Genomic DNA, 14,220 nt, shown 5'->3' with positions numbered 1-14,220 from the left:
AGTTATAAGTACTGATGAGTACATTAGTTAAGCAAATGCAAGGATGATTATGATGGTTAATGTATGACATTATCTGTGAAATTTAGATTCAGGCTCAGTTGTGTCACCACAGTAGCTGCACAGCATGAAAATCCTCACAGAGTGCATAATTTATATGTTGAAGGTTGTCAATATCAGTAATTATTTAAGGTGAATTTAGTTCAGGTGATTTATATAGAAACAATTCATGATTTATGGACAAGTCAGTTATGACATATAGCGGTATTCTATTATATTAACAAGATTCATTTGCTCCTCTATTCTTTTGGTTAAATGTGTGTTTCTTTAACTCGTGAGTTGTAATCTTTCCGGAGTATCTCAGGCATGCTAATAAACTAGCTGTGTGCAATAGATTTGGATATTATCTCACAAAACAGTGTTAGAAGATGGAAATAAATACTCTGAAGTATATCAGTTTATTCTTGCCGATTTTAAGTTGATTCAGGAGTCAACTCTTTGCTTAACATCAAAGAAAATGAATGTTATATACAAAATAGAATAGGTTTAGTTGGAATTTCTGGCTAATTGTATACATATGTTGTACAAATACTGTACAAATTTAATTATAGAGTCTCCAGCAATCTGGTAGATAGATTGAGAATTCAATATAGTTAATGAGAATTTGGGTGGGCACTGAACCAAACTGAGCCATATTGGATGTTGACAATCGTACACAACTCTATATGTTCTTGAAGCAGATACACTGGAAATGTTCCAATGGTTTGAACTTTTTTTTATGTTGCTTGTACAGAAAATATTCGTTCCACTTTGTTTCTCAGTCCTTTGTTTATCTCAATTCACATTCATTACACTCATCTGTGTTTACGTGCTTTCAAATGTTATGAAAATGCTCTACTCCACACATATTATGCCCATCAACAAAAGTCAACTCAAGAACTATAAACTGCTAAACCATTCACCAATCATATCAAAGGTCATGATAATGTTTGTGAATGAGAAGCTATCTCAAGCACAGCAATCTGTTATTTGATTACACGTTTAGCTTCAGAGAAAATTGGTTCACTTGTGATGCAATCGATTGTCCAGAAATTGAGTGTTTCCCTGTAAATTTAGTATGAATTTCGAGCAGTAGTCGTCAACATTTGTAGAGCCTTTGATAGATACAACATTCTCACTGAGAAGGTAGCATATTTGATCAACTAAATCTTTGATGGTGTCAATTCTACATATTCATTATTTTATGGGATAGAAATTTTTATAATCTCTGCTTTGGGTGAAGTTTGTTCAATTTCAATCCAAGTTCACTAGATCTGTACACACAGGCTGGTTCCACTAATCTAATTGCATCTGAGTCACATGTATCATAGAGCATTTTAGACATAGATCATGTACCCCTAAGTCATTTCTCTAATGAACACTGCAGTGAAACTAGCCCATGGGATAAATATTCAACCCCACGTAACTAGTCACTCACTCAATGTCCCGGCTGTTTGAGTATACTTTCTAAATGCTGTACTTTGGATCAGTCAAGTCTAATAAGAAGTCATTTGAGCTAGTTCCGTTGGGTGACAAGTTACCAGATTTTCACTTGTAATTCAGCTCTACAAATCTCTCCCCCTAATCTAAAGTACAAGTCCTGAAGTAATCTTTATTGCCTTTCTCAGTACCTTTCTGAGACTTTATAGCTATGAATTTGTGTATGTGTGGATAGAAAGTCTTGAGCAGTGGAGTCTACAATTGTGTATGCACAATGGGTCTGATCGATCTGAGTCTCACTCAGTTCTATTCTTCCTTGCACTGCAGTAAAGCAGCTTTTACCTGGTAGGAATGTGAATTCAATTTAAGAACAAATATGTTTGAATGGTGCAGCTCCATTGCATAGACATGCACCATTAACCAAGGAGCAAAACTGTTCTTATGGCAGGCTAAGTCATCCATTAATTATTTAATACAAATATTGCTGAAGTAAATCTGATTTTAAAATAGTTTCAAAATAGAGGCCAGTTTGAGTCCATTTTGCTTTTCATCTGATTCAAATCGTATTTCTTTTTTAAAAAAATCAGTCTTACTACCATTCTGTGTATTTGTAATCATATGTTCAAATGTAGTGTATAATCTGGGATATATAATTCTGAATTGCAGCAATATTTAAATATTTTATATAAAAATTTCATAAGCAAAAACGTGATCAATCCAATTTGCTTCAAAGGTCTGTGTGATGAATGTTTTATGTTGAAAGTTATTAGGACTCATAAATCAGTACAACACATATGTCTGAAGAATTCGGTTCACAAACCAAACACTGCATAAAGATACGGATGTTAATTAACCTCTTCATTTACTATCTCTTGGCAATTTGAAATGTCTGTGCTGCATATACTATGCATTTATTTATACAAAATTTATACTGTGCATTTGTACATTATATTGGCTGTAATGCTATGAATTGGCAGCCCAGAAGTGTCGCCACACCTTTATCTTGTATTTCCATCACACTCTGCATTACTCTTCTGAGAAAAATCATTATTTAATAAATGAACATTTGTTTGGTGTATTTTTCTGGCATTCTTTCACCACTCGTCTTTGGGCTTATTTTATTTTCTCAGTCCTTTGCTGCTTTAGAAGAAATGGAGTGTCTGTGTGCTGGCTCAGCGAGCCATTTGATGCAATTTCATACTAATTTTATTATAGCCTCTCAGCTAAGATTGACTAACTATCTAGAAATAAAGAGAAACTAGGTTTTATCGATATCACCTGACTAGATGAGCAGATATCATTTTCTTAAGCTCTTTCAAATGGCCATTGGCAATGACAATTGCTACTGCATTATATCAGTAACCTTAGAAATGGCAGTTCCTTTATGATTTTTTCCCTGAAGTATGACTACTATAAAGCTTGCTACAAATAACATGCAGCCTTTCATCAGATTGTAACTGTATAGCTGAATGTACCATTGATTCCTATCTGTCTTTTTGTTTTTGCTGTCTCCATTGCACGATGGGCAATCCCTCCTTTGTTCAGTTTCTACATTGGGAAGAGCAGAATAATAAATAATAATCCTTGCATTTGATATAGTGCTTTTCACGTCGGGAGGACGTCCCAAAGCGCTTCACAGAACACACTGTAAAGTGAATTTGTGGACGAACGCGGCAGCCAATTGTGCACAGCAACGTCCCACAAACAGTCGTAGATTGAAAATGACCAATTTATTATTGTTTTGGTTTTGGAGGGACTATTATTAGGCTCTGTGTGGAGTAAGGAAACTTGCCCGAGGTTTCGCCCTCTGCCTGGAATTGAACTCAGGTCTCTCACTTGCAAAGCGAGTGCTCTAACCACTGAGCTACAGGACTCCATTGTTCCAGTGTTATAAACAACTTTAGTCAAAGCAAATGTCCCAACATTTATTTCTTCCTCCTTTAGTTTTGCTTAAAATCCGTAAGAGCAATTGTACACAGCTCTGCCAATTTAATTTTTTGTTTCACAGACAAATTCCCATTGTCATTTATATACAACATATTCAGAATGCAAAATTCCTCTAAAGAATCTTTATTGTTATGCAAAGGAAGTGTCTGGAGACTTGAAAATAAGCAGGTTTCACAGCCACATGCGCATGGTAATTTCTGCTAGTTACTAATTATGGTTCAGACAGAAAGTGAGGCCCTTAATTACATACTATTTACTGTTGTCCTCCTATTTGTCCAATTAAATTACAAACAGTTCATTTTATTAGTTCGATAAGTTATTTTACATTTTATTTTGAGGGTAGTGGGCATTTTGTGCTCATTAATGGAATCTTCAACGTGTTTATCCGTTGCCAGCATCTCCACATAAATGGATAAAAATGCAAACAGCAGTTCACTTCAGACAGCCTGAGTCCAATAACATGCCTTAATTTCAATTTCAAAAGAGCCCCCCTACTGCAACAGTATAATATTTACAATTCCCTGGTTTCCTCTCCATGGCACTGATAGGGGGAGGGAATGAGGGATTACTGACTGACTTTGATTTGGATTCTGAACCTATTCGAACTTCCAATAATTGCTTCATTTTATAGCCACTTGTATTTATGGATGATGGGAACATATGCTTGCTGGATAGAAGTGATTTCTTAGTGTTAAAGCTACCTAATCGGTATATTGTTGTCAGTCACAACAATAACAACGACTTGCATTTATATAGTGCTCTTCACGCAGGGTAGTGTCCCAGAGCTTGAGTCAATAGTCAATTAATGCAACTCGCCAGAGCACGAAAATAACTGGAAAACTCTTTAACAAAACCATTCTAACTTGCAACCAAATAGCTTCTGATCGAAAGACTTATATCCAACCTGAAAACAATTTGTGTTATCTGTTTAATTGTACAGAAATAAATGTGAATTAAAAAAAAATGAAATAGTATAAGACATCCATGTTCTATTTAAACGTGTTAAGATATTGTCAGTTGGGAGAATTCTTTCTCTGCAGTGAGTGTGTGTATGAGTTGATGAGCCCATTGTATCTGCTGCTGCCGAGGAAATCAGGTCAGGCAGTAAGCTCAGAAATGCACACCTGTAAGTCTGCAAACCTCTCAGCCTGGGCAAGAATGCCACTTTATCTGATTGAAATCAAAACGATCATGAACGTTTAAAAACATTCAACTGGAAGATTGTGGAAGTATAGTAATGGCAAAGCTCCTTTGATCAGTAATTTCGTTGGGTGTGTGGCAAAACTTTAAGAAACGTTTCAAAATAAAACAGATGTTCAATGATGTTTTACTTATCATGTCTGTGTTAGTAAACTTTGATTATAAACTAAAAATAAATGTAAACATTTGCCCCACAGCAATCTACTACAATGTTGCTACATACTTAACCTGATGGCTAACAGTGGGCGCATCCAACAGAGTTGTTTCCTCATTATTCTTGCGACTTATCCTGGCTAACAACTGCCAATATAGTCAGAATACCTTCTGCTGGAGTCAAATATATTCCACAAGTTTGTCAGAAATGTTTTTAAAAAATTTTTAAACAAAAAAAATTGTTTCATTTAGGATTATAGGAAGGAAGATAAGTACATTGGATATGTTGTGGTTTGTTGCAGTTGAACAGACAAAGAGCATACAACTGTACTGATAAGTTTCGTAGTAAAGTGCTTCCAATTGAGAGTCCACATTTTGAATTTTTGTGTTTATTGATTTTCAGAAGCATAAATTGCATCTCATTCTGTGTTTCCTTGTGCTACAATTTATCTTCCTGTGAGGAATGGATGGAAACCAGATGACAAAAAAATACAACTAGGTTACAAGTGTTAGAGGAATACATTCTAATATTTGATAAGTATATACTTTATATCAAAATGTGGCTAAATATGCTAAATTGTCAATGGCTTTGAACAGTACAGTGTACTTTTGAATAAAATACAAAATTACATTTTCAAAATTACACCTTTCACGTCGGGAAGATGTCCCAAGGTGCTGGACAGTCAGGATTTGGACCCGAGCTGGGGGTTGGGATCAGGGAGGGTGGAAGACTGGGGGGATGAAGGGTGATCAAAGATACAGTCGAAGAGGAGGGTCTTGAGATGGGTCTTCAAGGAGACGAGGTGGGGAGGTGGAGGGACTGCGGGATGGAGTTTCAGAGGGTAGTGACAGAGTAGCTGAAAGCCCGCCCGCCAATGGTTGGGCAGGCGAGACGGGGACGTGAAGCCTGCTGAGTGGAAGGAGTGGGCAGGTTGGTGGTGGGCTAGGAGGTCGCAGAGGTAGGAGAGAGCAAGGCTTTGAAGGTGAGGACCAGGATCTTGAACTGTATCCTCTATGTGATGGGAAGCCTGTGGAGTTGGGCGAGGATGGGTGTGATAGGGTCATGGAGCCTGGCGCGGGAGTGGGCACAGCCTATGGAAGGAGAATTATCGGAGGCCGACAAGCAGGGAATTTGCGTAGTCGAGCCTGGATGTGATGAACGTGTGGATGAGGGTCTCGGCGGCCTGAGGTGAGAGACTGACGGAGCCGGGCAATGGTGGAGGTGGAGAAAGGTGGAGAGTATCATGGCACGGATGTGGGGGATACGAAGGACAGTTGAGGGTCAAACAGGATGCTGAGATTCTGTATTGGCTCCGTAAATGCACAAATAACAATTACAACGACTGGAAACCTTTTAAAAAAAACTTAAGTCGAACCGACTCAACCATGAAGCTAATTAAAGTGCAGTGCAATCATCAAGTGTTTTAATTAGCACTACCCTCCTTTATACAAGAGCAGCCAATTCAGTCCGGCAATGCAGTCATTACTGGATAGATCAGGTTGCAACGTACCTTGATGTATTTTGTTTGTCTTTTTTTAATATCTTGGAAAAAATAGAACAAGGTAAACCTCAGCTAAAATTAGATAACTGGGCAACCAGTCTGAATTCTAAGCTTTTCTCAACTATCTACTGTTATAGGTATAATTGGCTTTCTGTTGGTGGAGCAAAAGCAGAGATGATTAAAACACAAGGAGCATCCAAGTGGTTTAATCATTTTTTTTGTTCTTAACTCAAACATAGTTGTGCAGGATTATTCACTATTACTCAGTAGGTAAGTCATTATAGAAGTGCGGAATTTTAGTGCACATGATATCCACTATCTCAGGATAATCTGATAACTCATTTTGTTTATCTGCTACTGGAAAATAGCAGTAATTTCAAGGACGTCAGTAGTCAATATTTAACGCATTCAACTGCTAAAGGTGGCATTGAAAGTGCATTCTAACAGAGAAAAACAAAAATCAGTGAATTTAGCTCTGGAGTACAGAACTTTTGGAAGCCAATATTCTAAAAGCCAATTTCTATTTTAAAATATATTTGAAAAAAAGATGGGAGTCCTGTAGCTTAGTGGTTAGAGCACACGCCTCGCAAGCGAAAGAACCTGGTTTTGATTCCTAGGCCGGGAGAAATGTTGGGCATGTTTCTTTACACGCCTGTTTACCAGCAGTAAGTAATAATTTGGTCACTCAGTCCATGACTGTTTGTGGGACACCGCTGTGCGCAATTGGCTGCTGCGTTTCCCAAACGAAAAATACAGTCAATTCACTTTACAGTCTATTCTGTGAAGCGCTTTGAAACGTCTCGAGGACACGATAAGGCGCTGTGTCAAATGTAAGGATTGTATATTATGGGTAGTCAGAGTACTCTTATTCTCATTTTGTTTTGCTGTGTAAAGCAATTCTTTATTAAGTTTTAATCTTGTATTATTGACTATTATGTGCATCAATAAAACAACGGGCTGCAATCATGGGTGTCAAGTCAATATCTGTTTATTATGTGCGCAGTTGAATCTGCTTATTGTAGTAGGTATAATCGCTGCATTTTCCCCTACTCTGCTCCTTAGTTGAAACAGTGACATGGATATCCGATTTCATAGTCAAATATACAGTTTCAGGAGATACAGAGGACAAAGACCTGCGGGTACCGCTCAGCGGTGATGGATCTATAGTACCAGAGACTCCAACCCCAGCCAAGGGCTCAGAACTGGGCTCTGCATCAAATGCAGCGATTATTATTATTATTGTTATTGTTATTATGAGCATTGGAGTGACACCTGGACCATGCGAGCTCCAAAGTCTGGACCCGAGGGCTGATCCTATGAACCTTGTGACTCCGGGGCCAGAGTGCTCTGGAGTGGGAATGCCAAGTGGATGGCAGAGTAAGGTCGCTGTCTCTTTAAATTCCCTCCTCTGTTGGGGGCAGTCACAGCCAATGGAGCAGAGGGTGTAGAAGGCTGACTGGGAATGCTGGGAATTTGAAGCCAAGCCTGGCTGCTGGGGGAGCTGAATGGTGAAGGGAGGAAGGAGGAAGGAAGGGCTGAGAGAGGAGAGGAGAGAGGATTCCTGAGGAACAAGCTTCTGTCAAGATAGAGAGAGACGCCTATTCACTCAGTGCTTTTGCTGCTTGCAGCCCAGTGCATTCCCAGAGCCTCTCCCTCTCTCTTATTTATAATAATAATAATTATTAATAACAGGAAGAAAAGCAGCTTAGCAATCGGTGTCACATCAGCTGCCCCCCCCCCCCCCCCTTTTTTTTCACATGTTTAATGTGACTTGTGCTGTGAGGACTCGGGATGCAATGATTGCAGGTGAGCGATTGGCTTTTTTTTAATATATATATTACAAAATTAGAAATGATTGCAGTTTAAAGGGAAATCCCTTTGGTGGGTGAATGAATTAAGAATTTTTCTGGCAGTCCACGATTTTTTTTTTCTGTTGCAAAAAAACGTAGTTGATATGAAAGCACAGATATATTTTTACATACAGTATTAGAGAGAGAAAAAAATCTCAGAGGGAGGGAGGGAGAGGGCCTGTGTAAATGATGTATCTGAGGGTAGAGTGAGTAAATGTGTGTGTGTATATGGAATGAGCAGGACAAACGCCCAATGCTAGGATGGATGGATAGATAGACAGACAGACAGACAGATAAGGAGGTGGGAATATTATTTGGGTTATTGTATTTTATTTACTTATCTATCCAGAGGTTGACATTGCTGGGTGTTTGCAGTCTCTGGGATCTAAGGCACTATATGTGTATATGTATACCGCCAGTGGTTGCAGGAGGGCAGGGGGCTGGGGGGCAGGGGACTGGGGGCAGGGGACTGGGGGCAGGGCTGGGGGGCAGGGGATTGGGGGGCTGGGGACTGGGGGGCTGGGGTGGGGGGCAGGGGATTGGGGGCAGGGGACTGGGGGGCTGGGCTGGGGGCAGGGGATTGGGGGCTGGGGCAGGGGGCTGGTGGCTGGGGGCAGGGGACTGGGGGAGCTGGGGGGGTGCTGTGGGGGTGGGGGGGTGCTGTGGGTGGAGGCTGGGGGTGGGGGTGCTGTGGGGGGGTGGGGGGCTGGGGGTGGGGGGTGCTGTGGGGGGGGGGCTGGGGGTGGGGGGTGCTGTGGGGGTGGGGGGTGCTGTGGGGGCTGGGGGTGCTGTGGGGGGCTGGGGGTGGGGGGTGCTGTGGGGGGCTGGGGGTGGGGTGGGGGGGTGCTGTGGGGGGGTGGGGGGCGCTTGGGGGCTGGGGGTGGGGTGGGGGGGGCTGTGGGGGTGGGGGGGTGCTGTGGGGGGCTGGGGGTGGGGGGGGTGCTGTGGGGGGGTGGGGGGCTGGGGGTGGGGTGGGGGGGACTGTAGCTTCACTGTGTAATGGACAAGATTTGATGGTTCCGCGGAATCTGCTGTCTCCACCAAACCTGATACTTGGGGGAGGGGGCGGGGCCGTGGCGCGTTGTGCCTGATTGATAGCTGGGAAGAACCAATCAGCGACGTGGTCTTCGGCCATCCCGGTTGCAGTAACCAATCGGGCCGGCGGATGGGCGGGGCTTTCCGACGTCAAGTTGGGTTGTAGTCTTGAGCCTTTCTGTGAAAATCAGTGCATTCATTGACAGCCTTTAACCCATTGAGAGCTGCTCCACAGCTATTGTGCTCTGTCATTTCCCACCACATCTCTAATGGTTGAAAGGATCTTCCTTCCTTCCTTCCCTCCTTCCTTCCCTCCCTCCCTCCCTCCCTCCCTCCTTCTTTCCTTCCTTCTTTCCTTCCTTCAGTTAGTTTTAAGATGTGGAAAGGCAATCTAACAAAACATGATTTTAAAAAGCGTAACACATCGTAGGGTCAAAATGTCTACATGTGTGTAAATTGTATATATTTTTAGACATTGTGTGTATATATATATATATATATTGGATCTCTGAATACTTACTGTGTGCACTGCACCCCAGAACCAATCCTAGTCATTTGCAAGATGTATGGTTTGTGAGAATCACTATTATTGGTTATCAATGTCAGATTGCAGAATGTGTTCTTTTCTCTGATACATTTTCGCCCATTAAATATATATTTGATTCACTTTACAGTATATCCTGTAAAGCACTTTGAGATGTCTCAACGACATGATAAGGTGATATATCAAATGCAAGGATTATTATATTAAAATATTGTATATTATTTAAATGCGCATGGACTCCTACAGTGATATTTAGTGAATTACTGGCTTTAATTCATTTGTGCACATTGATAATTGATATTTCGGGGTTTTTTTTGCCTATAAATTTAACTCCGCAATGAAATAACCTATAAACTGAGATCTCTTTTGTAATGTACATTAAAAAGTCTGAATAATGCTGGTTGGTAAAGTAGATTCATTGAGTGATTTTTACCTCTGCGATCAGATTGCAGCATTAGGAATGAAAGCATTGTCATTCTCTCTGATGCTGTAAGGGTTTGGAAACGATTGGAGTTTAAGCAGCCTCATTCTAGGTCTATATTGGGCGTGAACCCGCAGCCCCAATCATGTCCATAATTCAATGTTCGCTCACAGGTTGCAGAAGCTGTGGGGGAGTGGGGAATCGAATATCCTGCTGGTACATGGGGAGTGCCTTGTTCAGGGTTTAGAGCTGTATCCTGCATCTGATCCATACTATAATAATCATCCTCGCATTTGATTATCACGTCTTCGAGACATCGCAAAGTACTTCGCAGAATATACTGCAAAGTGAATTAACTGTATAATGTTGTGGGCGAAACGCGGCAGCCAATTGTAACGTGGGAGTGTTCGATCCTGCCTGACGGCAGGTGGAAAGTATTCATGCCTTCATCTGCTCAGAATAAAATCCACCCCGAAAAAGTATCTACTGCAATAAAATCTACCGCACAATGTCACAGACTACAGTAACCAAGGCAACATTTTGTTCGCCGGCTTTGACAGTGTACTATTCCTGACTACGGCAAGGCTGAGCTCACACTACCCCACATGCAACATGAGCGTTCTGTCTTGAAGGAGAAATAGCAAACTGATAAAAACGCCCAGGCATTTAAAAACACTGTATGTAACAAATCAAGCTACTCGTGACCCTCTAAACTCAATTAATGCAATTCCCACTAAATATAAAGGCTGCAAAAATATGTATCAGATATTACATTGTACATAAATCAGGACGATTGCTCGGTGCCACACCACAGTGTTGCTGTACGCTGCGGTGTGCAAAAATGGCAGCGGGTTTGTGCCTGTGATTTTTAGTAATTTATTTCCCTCAATTCTGCAACGACCTATGAGACTGAAGTCCTGACCCCTCTGTCTGCTCAGGTGGACGTTAGGAATATAGGAACAGGAGGAGGCCATTCAGCCCCTCGAGCCTGTTCCACCATTCTATACGATCATGGCTGATCTATATCTCAACTCCAGTTACCCGCCCTTGCCCTGTATCCCTTGATACCTAACAAATATTTATCCACCTCAATCTTGAAAATTTTAAACAATAGAGGTATTAGGGGACATGGGCATAGGGCAGGTAATTAGAATTAGGTCAGAAGATCAGCCATGATCTTATCGAATGGCGGGGCACAGGCTCGAGGGGCCGAATGGCCTACTCCTGTTCCTAATTCTTATGTTCTTATGATCCAGTATCCAGTATCCAGCCATATCCTTATAACATCCTTATAAATCTACACTGTACTCCCCAATTCTACAATATCTTTCTGTAAAATGGCAACTAGAAGTGTGCGTAGTACTCCAGATGTGATCTAACCAAGGTTTTATACAAATTTCAACATGGCTTTCCAACTTATGTACTTGGGACCTGAACCTTCATAACTCACTAGTTCCCAAAGAGCTGGTGAATTATGAGCCTGTTGCATTTGTGAAATCCTAGCAGTAATGTACAATCATTAAGGCAATGCACCATGTTACATGACCTGCACAAATCACTATTTCGCATTAGTGAAACCTATTTGGAGACCCATTCCATTGTTTAGGTTCCATCTGCTGGCATAATGAAATGCCATTAAATGAAATGTTGTATACCTGTTTGAAAAGGCAAGTAGAATTCCTGCACTAATTCAGCTGAGGGGTGAAATTTGGGACAGGTGTAGGCCATTTAGCCCGTCCCACCTGCTCTGCTGTTGTCTTAGATCATGGTTGATCTGGAACTCAGTAGAATTTTGCTTGCTTTTCCTTCATACTCCCTGATAGCCTTACTAGCCAAGTATTTATCTACGTCCCTCTTAAATCTTCCCTGCATTAAACTCTGCATCCACAGTACTTTCCAGGAAGATAAGAGTGTTCTGTTTGTTCATTCATTTATATTCAAATCAATGATTTAACTGCCATTTAAGAGATGTTTCACACCTTGTGAAAATGCTATAATTGGAATATTTCTTGAGCTATGGTTTTTTTTTGCTTCCCTGTCTTGCAGTCTCTTTCGCACTCTGATTTTTGTGTACATTTCAAACAAAAATTGTCGCTGACACCTGAATTTAGCTTCCCGGAGCTGCTCTAGATAACGTAATCCCTATAGATTACCGACATTCTTTCATTTTAAAAATACTATTATTCAATGTTCCCATTTGAAGATGAAAATGGATTTTAATAAAATTGGGGTGTGGTCGTGGGCAGAGATATTACACCTCCATCTCCTGTAATGGTACCTTCTTGACATATGGTGATTGCTTTCTGATTGAAACATTATTATTTCGACATTTTGCACCCTGGCGCTTGTTACTGTGGCACCTGTTTTATTTGTGGTGCAGCATTAAATTTATTCCCTTTTTCAGTACAACTAGTGGATCATTTCAACCCTTTACAACTTCTTTCCTTCCCCCTTTCATTTCCCCCATGATGATAATAATAATAATCCTTGCATTTGATACAGCGCCTTATCATGTCGTTGAGACGTCCCAAAGCGCTTCACAGAATATACTGTAAAGTGGAGTGACTGTGTATTTTGTGGGTGAAGCTTATATTAGCTACAACCATAGCTAATGAATACATAGCAATTGAGAATTTGAGGAAAACCATTAACAATTACATTTTTGTCAAATTATCACGTTTTGATCATCTTTGGTGCAAATGTGCTTGAAACGGTGGCTCAATGAAACCTTTTTTTCCAGTAGTAAATCATTGGGTTTTATTTTACTCTGATTGTTTAAAAAAATATTTATTCTTGCTGTGTCTTGTGGAATGGAATTTCCCATTATACATGATGACTGTTCAGTGATCAGCTTACGGTAACTTCCTCCCCCGCCCATCCCCATTGTCGCAAGCATTTCTGTCCTCTTTCAAGCTGTGCCCTTTGCTTGAAAAAGGAATGGCGCAAAAGATGGAACGTGGGAGGGAAGAGAGGAGGACCTGGGTGGTCCCAGTGGTTTACATGATACATTTACCTCAAGAAACCACCTTCAACTTCAACTCAGTCTGATGGACTCAGTCTCTTCTCAGCTGAACACATTTAGAATTAAGTTTGGCAGCCTTAACCTGGCTCTTGGTGGTTGCAGGTCTGTAATATAGAACTGCCCATATTACTGTACAAATTGGCGATCTCAAAGTGGTTGGTAGAATGGTTAGTGGATGACCTCAACATTGATGCTTTTGAGGGTGAGTTCAAAGAATGTTGAAATCGAGGAAGAGCGTTTAGTCAACAACAACAACAATTTGCATTTATATAGCGCCCTCACGCTATAGTGTCCTAGAGTGCTTGACAGTGGTGGAGCACGATGCCGAGCCGGAGGGAGGGAGGAGGTGACTGTTGGCCCAGTCGAAGAGGAAGGTCTTCAGGTCTTCAGATAATCAGTGTCTGTCCTTTGCTACACCTGAGCCAGGAATGCGTTATCCTTGCATGGAGTTCCAAAACTTCCTGAGCTGCCACATCCTCTCTCCCTTTGAGCACAATTTCTGCTATTTTGGTTACTTCCAGGTTTATGACACAATCTAGATTTATTTAATATCAGCTGTACCCGCTGCAGCTTCACTTGCAACCAAAGGATCCAATATGGAATGTAGGTTGACGCACAGATAGACATTTCGTCTTCATCTTTACACAGCTGCGAGGACTCAGTGGGAGGACTCCTTTTGGCTCGGCAATCGGTTATTGGGTTCTTGGTGGATAGACACGCAGATTGTCTTTATTAGTATTGATGTCAACCTAATTTTAATCATAAAATGCAGCTTTTTATTTGGCCCTGTGTAATGTCTCAAGTTCTTAGTATTCAAATGTAGAAATCTACAAAGACTCGCACAATTGAATATAATTCCACTAATGCAGTAAATGGAAGTCAAAACAGCAGGAAAATATCAAGTGATTTGGTTCCCTTTTTTTTGCAACTATCACAAAATGCAGAATTTATTCCTGGTTGAACACTTGACATCATACGTTTCACACAGCACAGAGCTGATTTCATTTTGATTACGATTCGCCCACAAAATATCCAGTCAATTAATTCACTTTACAGTATATCCCATGACG

This window comes from Callorhinchus milii, unplaced genomic scaffold (assembly GCF_018977255.1).
Source record: "Callorhinchus milii isolate IMCB2004 unplaced genomic scaffold, IMCB_Cmil_1.0 Scaffold12, whole genome shotgun sequence".
Taxonomy (NCBI): domain Eukaryota; kingdom Metazoa; phylum Chordata; class Chondrichthyes; order Chimaeriformes; family Callorhinchidae; genus Callorhinchus; species Callorhinchus milii.
The sequence above is the reverse complement of the archived record's forward strand: the minus strand, read 5'-3'. Positions refer to the sequence as shown.